The sequence below is a fragment of the Haemorhous mexicanus genome, chromosome 7 (assembly GCF_027477595.1).
Source record: "Haemorhous mexicanus isolate bHaeMex1 chromosome 7, bHaeMex1.pri, whole genome shotgun sequence".
NCBI lineage: Eukaryota > Metazoa > Chordata > Aves > Passeriformes > Fringillidae > Haemorhous > Haemorhous mexicanus.
The window spans coordinates 33,701,299-33,726,568 of NC_082347.1; the positions used below are offsets into that span (position 1 = coordinate 33,701,299).

General features: G+C 37.4%; 1 protein-coding gene across 4 annotated transcripts in view; it reads left to right on the forward strand.

Moving 5' to 3' along the window:
• The window catches only part of VTI1A (vesicle transport through interaction with t-SNAREs 1A), a 267,477-nt gene that overhangs the window by 24,921 nt on the left and 217,286 nt on the right, over window positions 1–25,270 (forward strand). The window lies entirely within an intron of this gene.

Sequence of the window (25,270 nt, forward strand, 5' to 3'; positions counted from 1 at the left end):
CATTTTTTCCACATTCTCCACAAGCTGTGATCAATATAAAATCCTGCTAAAGTTAAGGTCAGTTCTGAGTGGCTGTGGCCCTCAGGGCACCAGCAGCCCTTGGTGGCCCTGAGCAGTGTCCCCACCCACCCACGACCCAGGGCTCCACTTCAGGGCTGTTTGCCCCTGCTTGGGGGATGCTGTGGGGTGCTGCTCTCCAGCTCCCCATGGCCCTGCCCATCTGTGGTCCCTGCTGAGCTGCACCCTGATGAAATTCTGGCCTGAACTTACTGGCACTGGGAGCTGTGCAGCTCTGCCAGGTGTCTGTGGCATGTGTGACTTCACAAGCCTTGGTCTTTCTACTTGTTTTAAAACTGCTTGATGGGAACAGCTCCAGTGGTGATTTCTGTCTCCTTCCTGGGCACCTCTGCCTGGGGTCTGGAGTCTGGGTGAGCAGCCTGGGATCTTATGTGTCCAGTGTGCAGGACTTTTGGTGGGATTTCATAATGTTGACCTAGAGCATGCATTGAAACACCAACCACCTTGCACTGCATTCAGAATGGGAACGCCCATCTTGATCCTGATGGCTGCAAGCAGAGTTCCTACAGAAACCTGTAGCCTGTCTGAATCGTGTCTCTCAATTTCCTGTTTTAGATTTGGGAGGAGCTTCAAGAAGAAAAACTTTGTCCTCTGTCAGCCAGGCTTTCCATCCAGTGTTTGGTGACCAATTTCACAACTAAGATGAACTTTCCCATAGTGTTCTTGCTGCTGCTTCATTCAGGTCTTCATTTATCACAGCTGAAAGTGCACAGGTAGACTGGAAGTGTTGGTAGATAATATCATGATGTTTCACATAATTCCAACAGAGTGGTTTTAATATTCTTTCTATAATACCTAAGGATGTATCTGTGAATCTCATCAAGGGGGAATCCATCCCTTTCTCCTACGTCACTAAATGTACTCCATGTGTCAGAGAAGTTAACCTGAAATGCAGAAATTTGGGAAGGGGAGATGGACATTAATTGGGTTGTGATGCTGGAGTGTTGAAATCAAAGCTGTTGCTGTTGTGGCAGGAATTACAGTATGATAAATTTTAGCAGTGGTAAAGGATGTTGCTACTGGTTTTGTTGTTTTTCCCTTGTTATAAATGAGTTAAAATGTCCATGTTCACAACTCAATCTCTGCTATAAATAAAAACAAAAATGTACCAAAAGTTTTGGTGTTCTCTAAGTGCCTACAGTGGTACTTAGTGGAAGTCAAAGTAATAGGAGGTTAGTGCAGGCATATAAAATTTAATAGTTTTGGAAGGCTTCAGGTGCATAAAAATAACTCTTTTCCAGAATAATTAACTACTTTAACTTGGTATTAAATCAATCAGCCAGTTAGTGCAGTCCTGTTTTGTATTGTGGAAACTTTTGTACTGCATTAATGAACACCAACCTTTTGAGCAGATATTTCTGCAGTTTGACTGACCTATATATTATGTATTACTTAAAGATAGCTCTGAAAAGTGTTTTTCAGATGTATATTGTTGTTGTTAGATAGATGGACAGATTTGGGATGTACATCTGTGATACCATATAATTGACAGAAAACCCTCTGGTATTTGACTGTCCAAAAAACATGAAAGGTATAATTTACTTTGCAACAATCCTATTCTGTCAGATGGTTGCATCAACTTTCTGAAACAGTTGGAGAAAATTGATATGACTTAATGTAAATGAAACTGTTACATTTGATTCTTACCTCATGTTACCTCCCTGTGGTATCAAGCACTTCCCAATTGTGCAGTAAGCATGTTTTGTATGGCTTTTATTCCAAATCTTTCCCTGGGGAAATCACTGGAAGTTGTGGGACAATGCTCTTTCATGTGCTGTTTAACTGGCATTGACTTAGTTTCCTGAGTTATCTAGAAAGGTGGCTTCATTTAATCCACTTCCTTTGCACAGATTACAAATTGCTGCCTTGTATCAGTAGAACTGACCATTTTTTTCCCTTGAAAAAATAAAAAAACCCCAACTTTTAATTTCTAAACTGTTACTTGGGATCATAGTTTTGAGATTCCAAATAAATCTGGCAGAGTGTGGGCACCATAGCTGCAGTGCACTTCTGGAAATTGCCGTTAATTAGCATTCTGATTTTTTTAGCTTTGTTTAGCAGCTTTTCTGCTCAGTGTAATACCAGCTCTCTCTTTCTTCCCCTAGGTTTTGTGTTGCTGGGCATTTCCTGCTTAACAGAATGTTTGTTTAAGTAGATATAAGTGCAGTGAATTGCTTGAAAGTTACTCATTGGGGAAATTGAAATGAAATTTTAAAGTATCATTAGGAATGCAAACAATAAATTCTTTCATTTGCTGTAGGCGTCTTTAGGTTGGAATGACTAGAAAAGGTTCTGGTTAATTAGAAGTAATTTGTTAGAAACCTGAATCCTTTTTTTTTATTTCCTAGATTAAAACTCAGTTCCCAGCTGGATGCTTATAAGTGCAGGAAATGTAATTGTGAGATGATTAACTGCAAAAAGATGGATAATTGGAGTTCATATGATATGTCAAATATGGCTAAACCAAAAGGTTTTCTGCACGTTGAAAGAGATTGGCTGAAGTCTAGATTGCAGAATATTGAGCAAGGAGTGTTTTTAGAGATTAATAGTCACAGATTGCTGCAAGACGATGAGGCAGAGCTTGACTGTAAAGCACTAACACCTCCCAGCCCTTTCCTATATCTTCAGGTTTTAATTAGCATGGGTTGGGTTTTGTCCTCTTCCCTTTATTGCTGTTATGTGAATTGGAGATTAGGAAACACACAGCATCATACATCTAACAGCAATGCTTAGAGACAAAGATATCTCCTCCTCTCTACTAGGAAAGGCTCAGCCTACCATAGGATAAATTATTTGATTCTCCTATGTTACTCCCTCCCCAGTGTCTTGCCTTACAATCAGCATTGTTTTTTCTATATATTTTTTTTAATGTTTGTAAAATTTGCTTTGAGTATTTTTTTTTATTTTAACTATACTGTAATAATAAATTAAAAGGTGATACATACAGTATAAACTGCATCAGTGGCATTTTGCTTTCATTATCCCTCATAGATGTTTAGCAAAACAGTGCCTGGTGTTTTAAATTACTTCTGCTTTACTTTAATGTGAGAACTTCTGTTTGAATAGCCTATTGTTCTGTTAGCTACTACATTGCACTTCAAACCACAGAGTGTTATTAGAGTCACTGTATTTTGGGATCATATAAAATATTTGTTCTTTCCCTGCTCCCAACCTATAAACTTCATATCTCGATAAGGAGTTTCTAACCCTTGGAAATACTGCTTTACAAATTCAGCTAATGACCCAAATACAGCTTGTTTGTTGTGTATGAGTTGTATTAAAATAACATACTCTATGTGTATTGTCATTAATGATATGCTCATTTTGATAATGGAGCTGCAGTCTCTTAGTATGTAGTCCTTGGGGAGATGCTGCATTTTTTTAACTAAGTATTGTTCTGGCTCCTTTCCTTGATTGGCCCAGAAATAGCAATCAGCTGGGGAGCAGGATGACATGCCTCTTAGCGATCCCTTTTATCTTTGAGATGAGTATCAACATTGTATGCTTCCTAATGGAAGTGTAATTTAATGAAATCTATTGGGTAAACATACTTCAGATGTTCAAAGGAGGTGACAAAATTTTTGCTGGCAGCCAGGACCTGGCTGGTTTCCAGCTTGCCTTTAGCTGCTATGCATATAGCATTGAGAGAGGCACTTAAAATAGGAACACAAAGTATTGTTTCTATTGTGGTTTTGGTTGTGGATTTTTTTTTTTCTCTCTGTTTTCTTTTCCTTAATTTTATTTTTCTGGTATTTTTATTAGTGCCCTATGACTTCCAGGCTTTTCTAGTAAAATGCTGTGTGAGGTCAGGTTTCCCCTCTCCCCCCCAAAACATAGATGACAGTGTTAAACTCAGGGGAGATGGTTGGCACAGAATGTGCTGCATATTGGGGAGAGGGGTGAGTGGGGGCTTGAGTGATCCCGACTGCTGTTAGTCAGTAACTCTGTAAAAGAATAAGTTCCTCTCTAGACCGACAAAATGATGTATCCTGTTTTAAAATTGTGTCAGAGCACTTTTGTTTTGTCAATAATAATTGCTGATGTACATCTGTCCTTACTGAGGTTTTTAACAGATGGCTGGGAGTGGAAGGAAAGCTGCTCAGCCTTCCACCTCCTCAGCTAGAAGCAAGATTGCTAAAAGGAGACAGTTGTCCCTCTTACCATTGCTCCCTCCTTGTTATAGGAGTGATCCCAGCACACACACGCACACACACACACACACACACACACACACACACACACACACACACACACACACACTCTTTGTGGTAGCAAACTTGGCAGAAGGACTGGAAGGATCATATCAGCACTGTTGTCCCTTTTAGTGGCTGTTTGACTGGACAGCTGATGGATCTTATTACTCAGATCCTAATGGTTTGGTAAACTGTTGGATGGTGTTTGAGAGGAAATACATTAACATTTAGACATGTTTGAATATAATGGATGTGGCTGTGGAACGTGGGGTTTTCTTCTTTACATGGAGGGTCTAGAGGAGGTATTTTTAGTTTGAAGATTTCCACAGTGGGTGTAACTGGGGGACAAAGGATGTGTCCAGAGAAAGATAAATTGCATCATTGACCTTTTGCTGTTCTTTCAGGTATTAGTGGCTAAATCTGAGCTTTTCATCATCACTCACTTTATTCCCAGCTTCCCTGAAAAGAAGTCCCTTTCCCAAGTTTACAATATTCCTCTCCTGTGAATGTGTGCCAAGGTACATTTGAGCCTTGTGGTTTTACTCCAGTAACAGGGGAGTTCTCTGGGTTGGTGGAAGTCATGGCCTCCCAACAGGGAGCTTTTTTGGGTACAAAGGCAAGGTCAAGCAGCTGTCTCTTTTTGCAATGTTGTGAAGCTTGTGTTCCATGTGAGGACACTAATTTATAAATATGGAACAAAATGTGAAAGATTGAGGAAGAAAATTCAATGTATGTAAACACACCTGGTATTTCTATAACTGTAAGCTATAATAATGATACTGGATAAATTGCAATTGTATTGAACTGTCTTCATCCCAAGTGTCTTTGGTTCCTCAGCCAAACTGCACGTTACTTTAATGCTGCTCTATTTTACAAACTTTCTAATGTTGCCCAAAGTCTGTGTAAGATCCACATGTATACTTCTTTTTGTGTGTGTGGTTGCATGTGCATTGTTTGCTGTATATGGAATACAGTGGCCCCAGTTTAGCTTGTGGCACCTGTGGGACAGTTAAAGCTATATGTAATTTAAAACTAATATATGAACACCTTTTATTTAATTTTGTCCTTGCATTGCTTCTGGAGACTGGTGAGGAGAGGGAAGAGGAAATGGACAAAATTACAGGCAACACCAAAGTTTATGACTCTATGTTGTGAACCCAAAAGAATTAAATGGTTCATGAGGCTTTCAACTCAAGAAAATGAATAAAGCTTCAAAGCTTCAGACCAAAACATTTTCAAAAATATAAAGTTTGGTGAAATTGTAAAATGTTCTGGCTTTAGATCTGCTTCTTTGAAACTAACCTTCATGTGAAGTACTCCTTTAAAGTGAAAAGTTTTTCTATACCTTTTGTGGACCAGTTAGAACTGTAAATTGGTATCTCAGTGATTTTATTTCCTGTGTCTGTTTCCTTGTGAAATTGGTCTTGAGGAAGCCAAGCATTATTGGAACATTTAATTTGGTGCCCCTTCACAAAATTATCAGTTGAGAGTCTAAGGGAAGGGAACTAAATGCAGTAGGTTGGTGAAGTGGTATTTATCAGGTTCAAATCCTTTCTTTGCATTTAGGGGAAAGATGCTGACTTAAAACTTTTCTCATCCCAATAATTCTCGGATTTTCTCTTCCACCAAGGACATGATTAGATGGTAGCCTGCTTTTTTCTGTTTTCCTTCATTTTATTCATCCTGATTTGCTTCTACTTTTACAGCAGTCCACAGTGCAGCTGCTTCATGCCCCAGTGCAGACGATTAAGCTGCTTCTGAGGCCACCATCAAAAGCTGCTTTCTCACTGGGTCTGCAGAACATGCAGAAGCATTACCTCCACCACTGCCATTGCCATCTTTATCATCTTTTTTCCCCCATTGTCAAGCCATCGTTTGTAGCTGCTGTAAGCTTTTACCTGTGGCAGCTTAAAAGATATAGGTTGAGATTTTTTTTCAGAAAGGACCCTGAAGGAGTCAGTGCTCAATCCTCAATGGCTTTCAGCGCTGAGCAGCTTAGACCTCTTAAAAATTCTAGTCTTATGTCTTTTCAGGTGGGATTTTCAGATTCTCATGAGTAACCTGTGAAAGGAAGATACGTAGAAACCTGCACCTCATTTCATGGTTCAAGGAGGGCTTGTTTTTTTTCAGATTACATAAGTGCTTTTGAAATTTCATCCTTTGACATGATCTTGTCGCAAGAAACATGTTTCAGTCTTAGTAAGGTAGGGTTTGAACAGCTATGAATTCAGAGAAAATCACTTGCCATTTGGTGAATTTCATTGATATGTTTTCTTTCATGTGAATTTCTAGTATGGTCAAGCAACCAGGACATCTGGAGGCCTTTTGGGTAGGTGAATATACCAGCTGAAGTAATGAAATCAGAAACTTATATATAGCAAAGCTAATTCTTAAGTCATTGAAGAAGGGGACAGAAGTACCTCAAAGATTTTGAAGTGTTGGTTGTTGCAAGGAAGAAATGCAAAAATTCTGTAATATTACCTGGACAAAGTCTTTGAGGAGTGATCATCTTTTTCTGTGGCATGATGCAAAATGACTCTGCAATCTCTGAGACTGTCCCTGTACAGCTCCTGTTGGAAAAAAAATTGCACTAAAACCCCACCTCTTATTCCATCTTTATTAAAAGGAGTGATTTTTCCTCTTTAATAATGTTTCAGGCTAGACAGATAACAAGAATGAGGTGAAACTGAAGTTATAGCTGAGAGAAAGATAGAATTATACAACATGCTATTGAGGATAATATTATCTATACTGCAGGTGATTTAGTTACCAAAGAAGAGTTGTAAAATTTTCCTGTAGGAATGCGTTGCTAAAAATGAGAGAGGTGGGTTAGCTTAGAGAAGTCAGTAGAGTTGTACATCACATTTGAAACCTCTGTCAAACACTTCCCATTGATATATCCCCACCTGCCACATGAATGAGTACATTGGGTTGGACCAAAACCCCAAAAAGCTTCGTGTTATTTCTCTGTGAGTGAGTGAAAGATCACTGCAGAAGGGTGCAGGGGTAAATGAGGTGTGTGCTGTTAGTCTTACACTCTTCCAGCCTTTCTCAGTTGGGACTGAGAGATTCCTGAGTATAAAGTGGTGTTTCAACCTAGAACTACATCATCAGAACAGGAATTAGTTATCCAAGTTGTGGCTCAGGATCAGGGGAACTGAAAAATCAGAGTAGAACTCTTGCGGAGGGTGAGTCAGTTGTGTTTTGCCCTAAACTGAGAGAATAATGAAGCAGGATGCAAAGGTGGAAGTGGTTTTTTTTTCATTAACGTTTTGTCATTGCTCCAGTGTGAAAATGTAAGAACTGAACTTGAAACCAGTGGTGGCAAAAAATACCAGGGCTGGGTATGAAGGTAGAAGAATGGGTGGTCCAGCCATGATTTAGCTTTCTGCTTTGGACCTGTTCCCAGACTCCCTGTCAAGCTGTTGGAGGAGTGGGGGTGCACAGACCCTGGAAAATGATAGTGCATTAAATAAAATTAAATAACATTTGTTATATGAAAATTCCTTCACTTTCTTTAATTTGTTTCATCCTATGTAATTGGATGACTTTATTCTGTGGGTAGAAGGAGGTCCTTCTCTAGTAGTCTTGGTGGCAAAGCATCCTGTCTAGTAAGTTACCAGGGTTCTGAAGTTATATAGTGTTTCTGCATTGCATGGATTTTTATTTTTGTGTCTTAAGGCTATTATCTGCTAAGAGTTGAGCAGATGTTAGAAATTATTCCGATGAGAATATCTGTATCCAAAGATGTAATTTTAGGAAATGCTTTGTTATGCTTGTAACTGGCACTTCTGTTTACTTTGTGAGTGTGGGGGGTTTTAAGAATATGAGTACCACCTATTTTCTATCTGGATAAACTTTTCCTTTTGGGCTCTAAAATATCAGCTGTAGGGGCTCCGCAAAGATGGTAAGAAGTGCAATTAATCGTTTATCTGCTAGGTGTCAGCAAAGGTTCTCTTTAAGATAAATAAATTAAAAACTGTATGCATTCATACAGTAGATCTTGAGGCTGTGTGGCTCAAATCTGTTTGGAGGCTGAAAAGGAATTTATAAGGAAATATTCATGGGAATAGATAGTAGTCAGTGTCTAGAAGAGACAGCTGCACTTCATACCATTCATTTAATTAATTCAATCTATTGCATTTTACTTGATGTGTGCAACTTTGAACCACTCTTTAATTAAGCAAAATTAACAAGTTTATTTTATGTGGAGAAGATTTCACAGATTTCCATTCAGCAGAGCTTTTTTCAAAAAACTGTGTTACTGTATGGGGCATTAGTGAAGACACTCACAAAATAACTAACAAAAGGCTAAGAAGAAACGGTCAATTTTCACAGTGAAGGAAACTCATCAGTGGTGTCCCACAACTTCCTGTTTGTGTTGTTCAGCATATTTTTAGATGGTCTTAATATAAAGAAGGAAAGAATTGACGAAGCTACTGGTGGTACTAAAATATGCAGGATAGTAAAAGAAGAGCTAAATTAATTATTTCAGGAGTAGTGCTCTGAGTGGTTAAGCATTAAACTCAGAGGTGAAGCTTATTGTTGATAACTAGAAAGGAATGCACCTCTCAGGAAAGCAGTTCTGAATTGACATTCCCAATGACAGGCAAGTGTTACTGTTTGGGGAAAATACAGTCCAAACTCAATAGTGTTCAGAAAAGAAAATTGCACTGAAGGAATTACTATGAAAGGAACAGAGATTGAGACACATCATCTCTCTACCTATGTACCTTTATGACTCTTTGTGTGATTATAATTCCCTGTTCCCCAAAAATGCAGTAGCAGAACAAGCTCTGGGGCAGCTCAGCTCAAGGAACTGGGTAATGGACAGAAATTTTTCAGCTAGGGTTAGGATGGAAGGGCTATATAGACAGATGATTATGTAAATGGAGTGGCATATTCAGAAGGTGCAGTGTCAAGAAATTTTTCACCTCTGCTCATAATATGTGTCAGGTGGCATCAAATTAATTTATTGAATCAGAGATTAAAATGCAAGAGAAGAGAGGGTATCAGAGCTGTGAAGTGCCTGATCTGTAGTCCACCACCAGGTGGGTGAGGAAAGAGGGGGTACCAGACAGGGGTCAGGCACTTTCATCCCTTCTCTGGGTTTCTAATGTTAGCACTTCCTGGGTACTGCATGTTAGACCTTTGGTCTGAATTAGCATGACTAAGTCAGCTTTATGAATTTTATTTTTTCCTGACCACATATGACACAGAAGGGGATGCAGTCACTTCTACAGTGTTGTGCTCAGGTTAGGTATAACAGTGTCTGATCTTCCTGGCTCCCAGAACAGTGAAAGTTTTGCTTAGATAAGTAGTGCCTGTTATCCCAACTAAAAGTTTGAGAATATAGCATACGTGTTGGTTTACTTGGAGTGATAGATCAATATATTTAGCTTCAGCCTATGCAGAAAATAATAAGACTTCCTTTGTTCTGGTGTGATCCTAGTTCTGGAAATAGAATAACTTAAGTGGGGAAAATAGCACAACTATTATTTGGGAATACAAACAAATTGCATCTGTTTCTATGTCTGCCTCATTCACTTCATAAGAACATTCTTGGGAGAAGCTCTGTAAATGGAAATATTTTTAACTTTGTGCACTTTGGATTTATATGTCTACTTAAAGATAGTGCAGATGTTAAGCTGTACGTTTTTGAGTTATTGTTTCTACATAACTTATCCAGCTGGGAATCAGACTCTTACCACTTCACATTTCTTTTTAAAATGTAGCACTTACAATATAAGCAACAACCACCTAGAAAACTATCTGGAAATGAGGAGATTGTGTTGAAAGAGGTATCTTGAAAATTTTTTACCAGTTTGTGGAAGTTTGAACACAAAACCTGAGTTTGAAATAGTTACACACTTCTCAGTCCTTGTATAAAGTCTCATATTTGTCATTAAATTTTACACACAATTTAAGAATTCATGTGAACCATTATTGTTTTTTACTTAGATACAATTTTTTATAGAGTGGTCTGTTAGTAGTGCAGGGTTTTTTTGTGTGAAGCAGTATTTTGTGGTCTACTCAGTGTGACAATGCAGTACACTCAGACTGCTAATTTTTTTAGTACAGCTATGTAACTGCAGAGCAAGCTTTGTATTTCCCCCTTAGCACTTCTGTTAATGAGAAACAGTGTTGTCTAATATTACTGTGTTACTGGTAATTCAGTGGGTCTCAAATAACTCCCTCAGGCCTGGTGGCCAGAGTCAGAAAGATGTCCTCTCTGCACAAAGAACTTCAGTATCTGACCTTTGCATTGGCTTTGCTAGTGAAGGATATGCCCACATTGATGATATCAGGTTTATGCAACAACACGGTTGTTGTACTTCTTTTAAAATAAGGCAATATTTTATTTTACTTTGTTATGCTCCTAATAATTAAATTTTAAAACTTTAAAACTGAAGTACTTGATCTTTAGACTTTCAGCCACGTTCCTCTATGAATTGCTGTGTCAAAGAGTGTATTGATGCAGCCACATAGCTGGTGTTCATATATTTCCTGCTCATTCAATAGGAAAATATGATAGGAATGCTGTCCCCGTGCAGTGAGAAAAGTTTGATATTTTCCCCAAATCAAGTCTCATTAGAAAGAACTTCAGCCACTGAGATTTGAAAGGGTTTGTATTATTAGGTTCTCTCTTGCCAGGGAAGGAGCTTTCTTACATTTTCTGTTTAAAAAGTAATCAATTGATCAATCTCTTCCCATCTCCCTCGCATATTTGTTCACCAAAGGGTTTCGTCCCATGCCAATTTTACAAAATTCAAGTCAAAAGATGCAGGTAGATCTTGTGTACTTATGCTTCAGCTTCTGAATTCCACATAAAAGAGTCACAACCCCACAAAGAAAGTATTAAAACTTCAGATCTTAGCAGAATGGTTTTTTTTCCAGTGTATGAGAAAAAGACAATGACCACAGGAAGCAGGTAGCTGTGTGCTTCTGTACATTGTATAGCTTCCATCAATACAGTTTATATAGTCTTCCATGACACACAGCTTTTATTCTAAAGCACATTAAGGTTTTTTAAGTCCATGTATTGATTGTGAATCAGACAGGTATAGATTGAATTGCAAATAATCCCCATCACCATCATAATTGTAGATCGATTTTGTAACAATGTGAAAAAATTTCTGCACTGCCAAATGCTTTATTTAATGTCACGGGAAATAATGAAATCATCATTCAAAATTACATTAGTTTTGCTTTCTTTCATCTTCTGTTTACTAAGCAGGACTAGAATGACATGTACTTCTCTGTGCAGGTATATTGCCTGTATTATGTATGTTGTCTCTCATTTCCATCTGTAAATCTATAGTTCCCTTTCTAGACTTGTTCTCTGATGTGGTCATACCAAGAGTTGACTCGAATCCAAGCAGGGGCAGGGGCTGGCATCACCTCTGTGTGCCTCCCATCCCACTGATCTCTCAACATGTGTGTAGGATTGACAGAGCCAAGGCCAGGAGTGGAACATCCTACATTTACACTTACTCCTGTAAGATAGGAAATACAACCATCAAGGTTTTATGTTAATCATGGCAGCATTCAACAAAACCCATCTTGATTCTGTTGTCTTGGGGCCAAGGCTGAGATGCTGAGTATCTGTAGCTGCTCAAAGACCAATGAAACCTGTTTATCATCTCTCTGTTTTTAAAAGTAAACTGGAAAGTGGCTGCTCTGTATTTTCTACAAAACTGGGCTGTCACCATTTTAGTTAGTATTAATTATTTGACTAATGCCTTACATTTATACAAATGTATATATGCAAATTAATCTATTAAGCTAGAGGTTGGGTTATATCCCTTTATTGTTCCTCTGCTCACGTTTTTGTGCAGGATCTGTGTAAAGTTTCTCTGAAATGTCTTAAAATAATGGGAAGGGTGGTTTCCCTGTAGTTTCAAAATCACTGTATAGCCGGCACAGATTATGGAATGATACAACAGAAATTAAAATATTTTTCTGCTTGTGACTTTATTTTTGTAGTATTATTTGTTTACTAAAAGTGCATTATGCAGGCATTTTTTATAAATTTTTCCAGGACATGACTTTCAAGAAGATAAATATTTCTTTACTTTTATTTGATTTTGTACGTGCTTTTTCTTAGTGTAGTTATTGGTGATATTTTTCTTTTTGTCATTAGGGTGGTGGGATTTTTAAATATTTTTTTGCCTACCAATGCTCAGTGTTACATTATTATTCCACATTGCGTTTTTGGCTTTGTAATTTCCAAGGTAAGAAATTACAGTCACCAAGACAAGACTGGAAATAATTTTATTTTTCAGGGTAGGAGATAGACTGAGTGAACATGCTGAGATTTTCAACAGAGTTAAAAACCCAAAATGAACCCCCGAAAACATTGCAAAGAGCAGAAAAAGAAACAGAAAAAATTATTTAGACAAATTTCATTCCAATTAGCTTGTAGATGAAGGCTTTTTTTTTTTTTAAGTGCTATAATCCATAAAAGAAAAATAATTCCTAGTTCAAATGCTAAGGTCTGTGTAGTGTACTACCAAGTTTCAGAGGGAAAGTGTTTTCAAGGTCTTTTCATAAATGGTGTGTTATGGAATGGGGTCGCTCGAAAAGGAATAATTACAGAGTGATCAGAAGATTTCTTTGAAAAGATAGTGCTAGACCTTCTGTGTGGTTTGTGGAAGAACAGAAATAAGTTTTGCTCCAAGGGTGGGCTAACAAAATGTATTGTGTTTTTGCAGCTACTTCTATCTTTGCCCGAAAAGATGCATGCATCACCTCGCAGTGCACTCAGCTCTGTAAGGTCATTGCCTCGAAAGCAGATCTGGGAGTTGTTAGAAGTACAACACACTGCTGCACCGTTTGACCAACTGCAAAAGTTTAGTTTTGAACTCTAATGAGTCTTTGCTCATCTCCTGTCTTTGCACTTCCAGATGTTAAATAATTAATTCCTCTTTGATTGTACCTCTTTATGTGCTTTTACAAACTTATTTGTATTATTTTGCGTTGTATTTTATTTGTACTCAGCCTCGTTTTGTTTCAGAGCACGGAGTTACCAGAAAGAATTAATTTGAGGAACATTTTTCCACCCTTTGTGTAGTCCTCATAGTGAGGATCTGTGATCTACAGTAATTCTTATTCATTTGGAATATAGTAATTTGTTCCTGTCAGCACAGGGGCTGGTTTGTTGTTTTAAATTGCTGACTTTTGTTTTTGCTGGCATGCTCCCCAATACAAATTGAACATCTGACAAAAATCTATTTGTATGACAATTCAGTCGAGATAGGTGCTCTGTGTTGCCTAACAGTACAATTTGGGGTCCCCAAGATAAAAGTTGACTGAGTGCCAAGATTCTAGTAGAGCTTGTTTGTGCAGATAACAGAGGTAATCCATATTCCTCAGGTCTGTAAATCAAACAGACAAAGGAGAAATATGTATGTGCACCTTTCTCTTTGAGATAGTGGACGGGTAGTTTCTTCTTAATAACCGTGGGGACTATCCAGCCCCTGAGAAAAGCAGGACACTGACACCAGGGATGCCCCTATATGAAATTAGAGTGATTGGGAGAGTCTCAGTGCTTCCCCCCTTCAGCAGATAGTGTTAAATAAATTATTCCATGCGTCTGGTTTGTGGCTTTGTGGCAATTTCTGTGCTTTTGTGGTTTTTCCTGTTTAGTCAGAGTTGATCCATAATACACTGGAGGAGGAAATCCAGCCACGAGGTCTTAACTGTTTTTCCCAGAGTGACACAAACAAATGTGTCAGTTTTAGTGGCCATCTATGGAAGTACTCTTTAGGAAAACACATACTGGCTCCTACTGATCCCCTGAAATGCTTCTTTCAGGATGTAATAAATAACTGAAATAGCCTCTTTTTGATGAAGTGTTTAGATCCAAAATGTGAAATACAAACTAGGAATCCCAATGGCCTAGCAAACACTTTCTGATAGATTACTTTTTAAGGTGCAATAATTGCTTTTCATCCTTAAATAAAAATACACCTTTAGTCAGCTGTGTGCAGCTATGCTTCCCATTTTCCTGCTTAACTGTGGAATCACTTATGTTTTGGAGTTAATGCTCAAGTATCAGTCTTGTGATTTACTGCAGGATCCTGTATTATCAGGTATATACATCTTGTTTTAAGGGAAAAAAAGTATAAGCTGTCACCCAACAATGTTCTAAACTTTTTACTTGAGGCCACTACTGCAGGAATCTTTGAAATCTGTTGTGATCCTGTGATAAAGGTTATCACTGTCCTGTAGAACCATAGGACTGCCCATAGTAGCAGTGGACAGTGGTAATGAAATTTTAAACTGAGATTATTGCATAAATTTGAGTCTGTCCTTGAATACTCAGGAATCAGAAACCCAGATATGTGCTGCACAATGAGATTTGTTTTCCTTTAGTTCCTTATATTCTTTCCACGTTGGTTTTGCATGTCAGGTTCATGAGTTGGTGTTGAAACTATTATGTTTGCCATATGCTATCAAACTTTGTTTGGCTTTGTATCAGATCATCTGTGTTTGATGCTAACAGCTTTGTTATACCAGAAGTTTCTATACTGTGCCATGCAAGAACAGCTGCTGGGGTGGGGGGACAGATGTTTGGTCAAATGGTACTGGGCCTTTCTTGCACTTCAAAGGAACTGAGCAGAGATATAATATGACTGTAGAGTATAGTTCTGTTTTTCTAATATGAGTAATTTGAATATTTGCCATAGCTTGTTAGGAGACTGGGAGAGCAACTAACTAGTATGAGCTGAAATTAGGAAGTAATTGATTAGGTAATCTTTGTTTTATTCTGGACTTCACCATGTAAAGATGAGATCCTCAGGATTAAATTCTTATTACCAAAATGCGCTTCATGGAAGAGATGTTACAACACTCTGTGGTACAAATGAATTGCTTTTGATACTTTAATTGTTAGCTTCTTTGTTTGGAATTTCACTCAAGTTTTTTCAGTTGAAAAGTAGGATAACTTTTGAATTTAATCTTTGTCCTAATACTGAGATCTGAACATCTTTTTTTTTGTGCATGAAGTCACTCTTCAATTGCTATTTAAATAAAAGAAGTATTATTTAAGCAGTAACCACCAAGGTTTATTATTAAGTGTGAAGCTCTTAGATATATCTCAAACTCCCTGAACTGCTGATCAACAGAAACAGGCAGCATTTACTGAAATGAGAATAATTCCATCCTTGCTCTGTTTCTTAAGATTTCCCCTTATTATCCATTAATGGCCACTATAGGAGGCAGTACAAGTTCTGGACTAATTGAAGCTTTGACTGTGATAACAGCCTTTATGCAGTCATACATCAAGTGAGACTTTCCTTAAGGTTCACACTACATTGTCTTGACAGTGAAAATCTAGGCAGCTATAAACAAGATCAATAGAGATGTGTAAGCATTGTTGGTGACAACATAGTAACAAGGACAAAACAGAAATACTCAGTGAATTTTTAGAGTTTGGACATCAGTATTTAGTGTGAAATGAGCTACTGCCAGTGTTGGTGTTGCTCATTATTCTTTGTGTGGTATGCTGGTCCACTTGGAGGCAGAATTCCTGACTATGCCACAGGTAACAGGAAAAAATAACAAGTTAGATGAAGCTTGCCTATTAGAGAGACACTTTAAATACATGTAAATATCAATATTTTCTATAAGTATACTGCCTTTCCCTTACACTGTATTATTAGGCTTAAGACTTGAGCTCTAAAGAAATAAACCAAGTAGGGAGTGGGTTGGTATGGTTATTTTTCATATAGCTATGAGTATTATAATAATATTTTTTCATCCACTTGAATGAATATTTTAACAAGTTTTTTCACTGGATGGGGAGACTGAAAAATGGAGAGGCAGTATAAAAAGTAGAAGGACTTGGGTTGATAAATTAGAGGTAGTGGATTTTCAATAAATTAGAGGTAGTGGATTAGTTACTGACTTTTATCTCAGGTAGTGCAAAGCAAGAACTGCTCATCATCAGCTTGTGATAAAACTAGAAAATGCCATGTCTGAACATCGGGTTAGTATTTTACCATATTAGCTATTGATTTAACACAGCATGAAACAACTGGTGCTGTCCCAGTAGTGCCTGGTGGGGAGCAGTGAAAGTACAGATTTACTCCTCCATCAATCTGCTGCAAACTTCAAAGCCAAATTGTGGCCACTTAACTGCTAAAATTACTAAACTCAGACATTTTTTATCTTTTTCAAGCAAGGCAACATGTCTGTCTGCAAGTACATATGTTCTAGAAGGAAAGAAAGGAATCTCAGCTAAATCACATCAGTGCAAAAATAATAAATTCAGGAAGCATGAAGAGCAAGATCCAAAAATTAGTTTTGATAGGGCCATGTTATACACAAAGTATTTTTAATTTCCCTTTTCATTAATCAATAAATTGAGCTAATTTGCTTATAGTTCAGAATGTTTGCAGTGAAGTACACAGAATGAGTACCTTGTGGGTGTATTTGTATGCAAACCTAAATGTGTCTATTGAATTGTTCTTTGCATCAAGCATTATTTTATTTTTATTTAATGGTGGGGTCAGAAATTATCATATGTTACTCACATGGGATAGGGTTCTTCACATTGTGATTAATATTCTTAGGAGTCAACTGAAAATTTCTTATTCTGTGTATTATTTTCAGAAATTAAACATATATTGATATAAGACTGGAAAGATGCTGCTGAGAGTGAGTGTGTGTGCTCAGTAAAAAAAAGGACAGTGTCTAAAAATAGATTTTTATGGACTAGAAAGTATTTCTGGAAAGGTTTGCTTAAGTTTCTTTGATTTAAAATAGAACCTATCAGAGTAGCACAAATGGAGGTGGGACAATTCAGCTGCCTTAGAAACGTCTCATTCTCCCTGTCCTCATTCTGGATGTCCAAAATGAGATCTGTCTTTGTGGTTTCATTTTGGCTTTTACACTTGGAGTTCACAGTGGACAAAATGTATAATTTATTAAGAGAACTGAGCTCTGTAGCAAAATTGTAGTTTTAATTGGAAAGCCTAAAAAATACCAACTTTCCTGGGCTTTGCCTACTGTTAGAAATCCAGGGAGTGGGAGAGCTGAAAAAGATGATGGTAGTGTTCAAAAATGGCAACTGGTTCAGCCCATTTACAGGTTTTCATTTACAGTTAGGTACAGACTGATAAAGGCAATTAAGAGGAAGGAAGTGAAACTTGGATGCTTTTTTTCCGGGAAAGGAAGGAGCTGGTGGAATGTACCAGCAGGTGTCTTGTTACTGTTAGCAATGGGAACCTGGGCTCCAGATGGAGATACTGGCTGAAACAAAGGTATTTTAATGAACATTTAATGTTTTGGTTTATCTGAGATGTTTATCATCCTTCACCATGAGCTAATTAGTGTGAACTAATTAGTTAGAAAATCTTGAGCCTCCTTAAGATGTTTTCCTCTCTGCTTTAGTGTCTTTGGGAGCACACTTTAAAAGTTGGCATTCTTATTAAACTTCCTCCCTTGGAGGAAAATTACTCCATGTTTTTGTTTTCTCAGTTCATCTGCCTGTTGGTCCAACACACTGGAATTTATCTTCCATCTCCAAGGTTTAGAAAACATTTATATTAATTACACACTACCACACAGCATAAAGTCTTTGGACCACAGAACAGTCTGAAGTACATGATCGTGATGTGTAGTTGTTCCTTCTCCTCTAAATAGTTTAGTTGGATAAATGAAGCTGTGTGGTAAAATAGACTTTATTAAAAAAGGCACAAAACCAAGCTCACAGTTATAAAAGAAACCACTAAAATATATGGCTTAGGTCATTACAGCAAGGAGATGAGTTGAGATGACCAATAAAGATTTCATAAAAGAAGCATAAGCTTTGTAGTATGCTTTTAAAAGGCACTAGGAGTTCTCTGTTCCACCATTATCTTTAGCAATTTTCCCTAAAAGGTAGTTTTGCAGAGAAACTTGTAATTCTTACATGTGTATATTATATTTCAAAGACCTGCTGTAGTTAAACCAGTCTCAAAATAAGCTTAATTTTTGTAGCCCAGTTCAGCTGGTCTTTAAATGGAAGTTATTCAGATCTCACAAAGACTTCTGTAGAAAAATAGCAGCCTGTATGATATTAGTGACTGACTTCTAATGCCTCACATGACTTTGAAAATGTGTTTTAGGGATGAGAGTCTTCTAGGATTTGACATGGTAAATTAACTGTTTTAAGTGATCATATCAATATCCTTAAATATTTCTGCAGGTTAGCCTGAACATGAATTAAGTATTAATTTCTCTATCAAGGATACTTGATTTTGGCTGTTCCTGTTCTTTGCATACAAGATAGGGTTTTTTGAGGCCACAGTCTGGACATGTCTTTTTTCACTTCAAGACCTATTGTGAACCTATGCTTTAAATAGCAGAATTTATCCCACTTAGTCCCCCTACACCCAAATTATTTGTCAATATGTAGATTAGTTTGAACCTGCATCAGGCATGGTCTTTCACCTGAGGTATCTTTATTATCAAACTGGTGTCTGAGTTGGGAAGAGAGGGTGTTTCCCCCTCTCCAGCCTTGCTCTTGCCTTTTATTCCAGCACTGATGACAGAAATAGCCATAGTAAAAAGGGTCTGCAAGCTGCAAAACCTTTGTCAGCAAATTAGCCAATATATGTGTACTATAAGTATCAAAGCAGAAAGCACAACAACCAACTTTTAATTCAACAATCTAAATTATCAGACTGGTCTTTGAACACACACAGGGTGGTTACAAGGAAGCAACAGGATTTTCAGGAAGGTGCATCTGAGAAGGAATGAATTTATGTGATCTCATGCACAATTTAAAGGAATTTCCACTGGCTGAATAGAGAAGTTGGTTAACTCAGCCAGCTAAGTAGATGTGAAAAGATGGGCTTTGTAATGAAAGAAGATAGTTTAATAATGGTCATTTGAAGGAATCCATAGAAGGGGGTTGGATGAAATACTGAAATTAGAGTACTGAAAAGCACATTACAGGAACAGGCTGTGAGCTGTGGGTAACAGTGGACAGTGGAATAACTGCAAGTCAGCAGTGCAGAGGTCATGTATCACTGTTGGCCCACAGAGATGTTACAGTTAAATTTGCAGATATACCCAGTCTTCCTTCCTGCAGCAGCTGAGGCCTGGCACATTTTGAGATTATGGCACATGAGTAAAAAGGCTGGCAAACTGCTGTGCAGAACAGCCTAGCACTAAAAGCACCTTGGAGAAACTAAATTCTGATGAAAGAATAAAATACTGTATATGGAGGGACCAAGGTTTGGAATTAGTATGTGGTAATTCAAACAAGCAAAGATGAGTGGTTATAATAAAAAGAAAAATAAAATTGATTTACATGCCAGGCTAAGGGGAGTTATTCCTTTTTATGTTTGGAGAGTACTATTCAAGCCCAAGCAGTACTCACCTGAAATTTTCTGTGCTTGGATTTATAACTGTTGTATTTCATTATTAGGTTTCTTTAGATGTTCCTATAGATTTCCATAGTGATCATAGTGAATATTTGAGCATTCTAAAAACAGAATGAGGCAGAGGTCAGTTAGTTCCAACCTTTTGAATTTTAAAAAATCTTTCCATTTCTGGGTTAAGTTTACAAGTTTGAGTTCAGGTAAATAAAAGCTGCTTTTCTAAATAGAACTGTCTTTTTCATGATAGGAACCATCCCTTGTTACTCCATAAATTCACAGAAACAATAAATTTCAGTTCTCTCTCAGGTCACCTGTTTCCTTCCCTACCCCCAGCAGGTGCAATGTAGCAGTTTAAGCCTCTGCCTCGCTGGTGACGTGCATGATCCACTGGTCATGAGTTTGAGGTGGAAGTAGTTTTGTGGGCAGAAGCTGCATTTTCCACCATCAACATAATAAAATGTGTTGTGTCCTCGCGGGGGTTTGCTTGACCTTCCTCCCTTCCCTCACCCCATAATGAAACTAAAAGTGTGTTTGATGAGGATTATTGAAAAGAAGATTTGTGGACCTGTGACATCTATTTAAGATGGGTGATAGTATCTCTGCATTAATTTCACATTAGCACTTGAAGTCTGATTTCTCTGTGCTGTTGCAGGAAGCTGCTGACATTTGGCAGAGTGGCAGAACACGGGGTTTGAGTTGTTTCTCTTTCAGAGTTGCCTGCAGCCTCTTCTCTGCGTGTGCAGCGAGGGAGGCAGCACTGGGGGTGGCTGAGACATTGACTTTTGCCAGCTGACATGTACTGTTAAATTGATTCTTTCAATCAGAAATTTCAGTGGATTTGTGGAATAGTTTTTATTTACTTTTGGACAGGAATGTATTCATTTGGGGTTTTTTCTCAGTTTTCTTAAGGAAATGCTTGAAAGTCTTTAATTGCATCAGGTTGTATACTAGCACAATTTTCCTGTTTCATGCACCCAATTGCTAAAACTAAGCTGCTTAGGAGCAGGAAGCCCCTTTGGAATTGCAGTCTGAAGTGTCTAGTCTATTGTTCCTTGATCACCTTTGCAGAGAAATATAGTTTTGAAAATGAAAATTAAGTATAAGTTTTGAAAACCAAAGTTTGGACACAATTTTTCAAATTGAAAAGAAATTCCAATTTCTCTTATTTAATAAGAAATCAGTTTGGCTTTCTGCTTCAATATAAGCTTTAAGATTATTAAAAAGGGCCACTTTTCCTCTAAATTTGTTCAACTGTATCTTTTCCATTTGTGCTCAGCAAAAAATACTTAAATACCTATTAAAAAGGCAGAGATGAAAGAGTATATTCTCCAGTATTTCGCTGTCCACTTGGGGATCACGTCACTTTTTTCACCTTGCTTTTAGCAAATGGCAGAAATTACTACTGTCAAAGAACACAAAATAAAATCTGATATATTCCCACAAATTATTTCTGGTTATTTTAATCTCAAGTATTTATTTACATTTAGAGCAGGGCCAAACTGTGAAACAGGTACTTGGAGATTTTTAAAAACATTTATATATACTTGGAAATTCTAATAGATTTTGTATGAAAACAGATGTTTGTGGATAAATAAGCCTTTTTGTTGTTTATACATATTCCACCAGAAAAATCTGTTTAATCTGTTCTTAAAACATTGAGCCTGAAAAACTGAAAGGTTGGGATAAAAAGATCAGCTGGGTCTTTTGTCTGAAATGCACCTACATTTGCTCATCTGCTTGGGGGCTGCTTAGCATTTAGGAGGGGAAAAGCTATTCTTTAGTTGATGTATGAAAATCTGCAATACTTTATATCAATTATTTGGCTGATTGCTGGAAGTGCATTGGAGTGAGGGGGCACTGGCTAGTTCTGGCCTTCACTAATGGGAACATTTCAGAATGTGGATGGTAATTAAAGTATAGAATGCGGAAAATTAGGCCAAAATTGAATAGAAATGAATAAGTATGTGTTCTGTTGTGCAGATGTTGGAAATAGATTATTTTGGATACCTCTTTCTATCTACATCTTATTTGGTTACCGTGTAAAATTCGGTCATACACCATGTAGATTGTTTCTCTTCCCATTACCTTCTCTGTTTTTATGTTGTGATGTATCTGTATAGGTAGTAATTTAGCAAAATATCCTGTCTGCCAGGTGTGGGAACTAGCTGATTGTATTGTAATACCAGATCATTACTTAATTCATATGCAACCTAGCCTAGCACATGGAAAGCATTATAAATCTATTTACAGTGTGGCTGGTCTGATGATAACATTGTATTAAATTCCCAGGTGAGGCAATTTAAGCAATTGCTTTGCCATGTGTAGGCCATGGAAATTAACTTCTCATATGCTTTAGTAATAGAAGAACTTCATTGGTATGCTCAGATTAGTGGTACAGCAGAATTCTTACAGTCTGGTTACGTGTACCCTGCTTCACATGTAGAATCATACAGGGGGGTGGTGCTGCAGATCACAGATCTTAATTAGTTTAAGCTGAGTTAATTCATTTCAATTCTAATTTAGCTGGGCTTGCCTATGAACACATTCAGTTCTATTGGGAAATGTTAAGGCTTGGGTCAAGTAGACAGATTGTTTAAAGCCAAATTGCCAGACAGAACTGAGCAAGTGTATCTGTTTGAACAGGGCTTTAAGGAAATCACCCAATCAGTATGCAAAAATCCTGTTCATAAACCAAGAGAGATCTGCCTGGAATCAGAAATTCTTCTTGTCAGAAGGTCTGGGTACTGTAGTACATTTAAAACAGCCCCTGAAACTTTGAGTGCTGAAGTTCTTGTAGAAAGTAGCTTAACCCTTTTGTGTCTGTGTTTGGGCACACACTGTGCTCAACTGCAAACACATTCACTGAGCAAAACCACTTGTGTGCTTAGACTTTTTGTCTAGGTATATACAAGAAAATATAAAATACAAGGAAAACTTCTATATGTGACAGAGCTTTGCAGACAAAAAACTGCACATGGAACCTCTTAAACCTATATTGAGCTGCCCAGAAATGCTTTGGATTACAAACTCTGTAAAGCTTCTGTCTTTTCTAGAAACATACATATAAAGTACCAGTAGACAGTGGTAACTGACAACTAAGACTAAAAATGTTGACAATTTCTTGATTTGCCTGGTTAGCTTATGTATAGAAGTCATTAACTATTTATAAAATGCATTATGAATTGGGTGCCTTCAAAATGTTGCAGAGTGTGTGACATTTCCAGCTCAAACTATCATTCTTGCATTTGGCTAAAGTGTATATTTATAAACAGCTGTTGGTTATGAAATAAAAAATAATAATAAAAATTGAGTTCAGACAGGCTGAACTAATCTTGATAGCCACATTTAAAAATGTTAGACAATAATACTTTAATAAAAATAAGAATAGTATTTCAAGATATTGATATTTTGGACAAATCCTGAAAGAATAAATGAACATTTTAGTTCAAAGACCTTTCCTTTTATATTATTGATTCATTTGGTAGTGAAACTGTGATCAAAAGTAGTATCAAATTATTTATTGATTATGGCAAAGAGTTCTACCTAATTGTAGCCAAAGCATTATTTCTTTTAATAAAATTTCTGATTTTCAGATCCTGACAGATTATTACAATAAAAGAACAATGATACAAATATATTTATTGAGTTCACTGGCCCTGATAATAAAGGACTATAAAGGGCCTCTAAAAATGGTATTGCTGTTAACATTTATTTCCTTCCTGTGAAGTATATTCTTTTTCCTTTCTCTCATGCAGGCTCTTAAGAATGAGAATATCATCCAGTTATAGCTTTCAAATAAATGATGTGTAGTCAAGGACCATTTCAGTCCCTACATATTATTAGGAAGCTTGTTCACTAGAGAACCAGCTCATGAAGCATCATGCTCCTCATCTCAGTCTAATAATGATAAATACGTTCAACACTATCAGGATCAGTGGGGCTGAGTCATTTTGTGAAATTGGTAGAAACTGTACTAGTTGAACTGCTAGACCTCAAATGAGGTCTTAAGATTGAATCTTAATCAGAAAAGGTGATTAGATATTTATTGATATCTATTTGTAATTTCCTTCCTTGTTTGATGTGTATCAAATGAAAATAGGGAAATAATGTAATTGAGCAATCTTTGCCAATTTGTTGGCTTTTTGGTGAGAAAAGAGAAAAACAAAACCTATCTCCATATGATATTCTTGCATACTGTGGAGTGTTTTAGTCCCCCATAGTGATGAAATGAATAATTTAAACAGGCAGCTCTGATACCACAGCCTGTTTAAAGGTTCTCATTTCCTTTAATGCTGTAGACTACTTTAGCTTGGTTAGCATGAAACTGCGACAGCTGAGATCTCCAAAAGATTTGGCACAATTCACCTCTTGCCGTGGGTCTGTGGTCCAGGACTTTGTCCTTCCTACTTATATCTGCAGCTTTAGGGTCTGATGGCAAGTGAATCACAAATGTGTAAACATTGTATCAGTCATGTTGGTAATAAGGGGGAGCTGCACAGCATAAAGAGCTGAAATGTTTTGCTCTGAGGTGACCCATACAAAGGCTTACTTCACTGCTAGGTCTCTTGCACAAAGGGTGACCCACTTCCAAACCTCTTTGTTACTAAGGTGATGAATTTCCCTGTGCTCAGTATAATTTCTGGCGTTATTTTCCTGTGCTTCACTCCCAAGCCCAAGTTTTGACATGATGGCCCAAGCGGGGAAGGTTTGAAGAGGGATTCATTTTTTGTGAGTTCCTACTGGTAGTCACTATCATGGCAGGGTGTGAGGGAAGCCCCCATCAATAAAGGAAGGCCCTACAGCTTACCTTTTGTTGCTTTTGGGTTGCTTTCTCTGATGAGGTGTAAAAATTACCATAACTGCTCTGAAAAAGAAAATAAATTGGACAATATGTTCAAAATTCAATTTCTCCTTTAATGGTAAGTGTGGGAGTATTAACTGAGTAATAGCCGGTTATTTGGCTAACAGGGAAATGGAAAGCTGGGCTGATGTTCTCATTGTGGGCTTCTCTATTGCTCTGTTGAATGCTGTGCTACCTTACTAATCACCACACACTTGCTTTCCAGTGCTTGGTACTTGATCTAGTTTAGAATCAACATAATTATCAGTTCAAGAGCAAATCTGATGCTCATAAGCTGTGAATTTACTTAATATCCTGTCATAACAATCCCATGGATGACTGTCTGTTTTGTGGTGTTTCCATGAACTGCTGAAAATCAATGTTTCCTTGTGGTGTTATTTTCTCTCCTTTATTTTGCCTTTAATTTCTGATCCTTTCCCAGAAGTCTTAGCAGCATAGAAAATGCTTGTTAATTTTCTGCATCTTTAAATGGAATCAGATATGTCACATGTGTGTTGTTCAGGTTTGGTTTTTGGATTTATTTTTTTTTTAATATGGGAAAAGCTCAGTCTTCCTTTCCTGTCTAGTGGCGTTGCTGCCATTGCTGTTATATTGTGTTCTTTGACCTGCTAGCGAGTGTTCTTCAGAAAAATGCATTTGGTTCCTGCACTGGCATTTTTTCAGTGTTTCTGCTATTAGTATATATTGCCTCACATGTTACATATCTCAGCTTCACAGAAGCTGCTTTTGTTGCTGCAATGTTGAGGGTGTGACTGTCTTAGAAA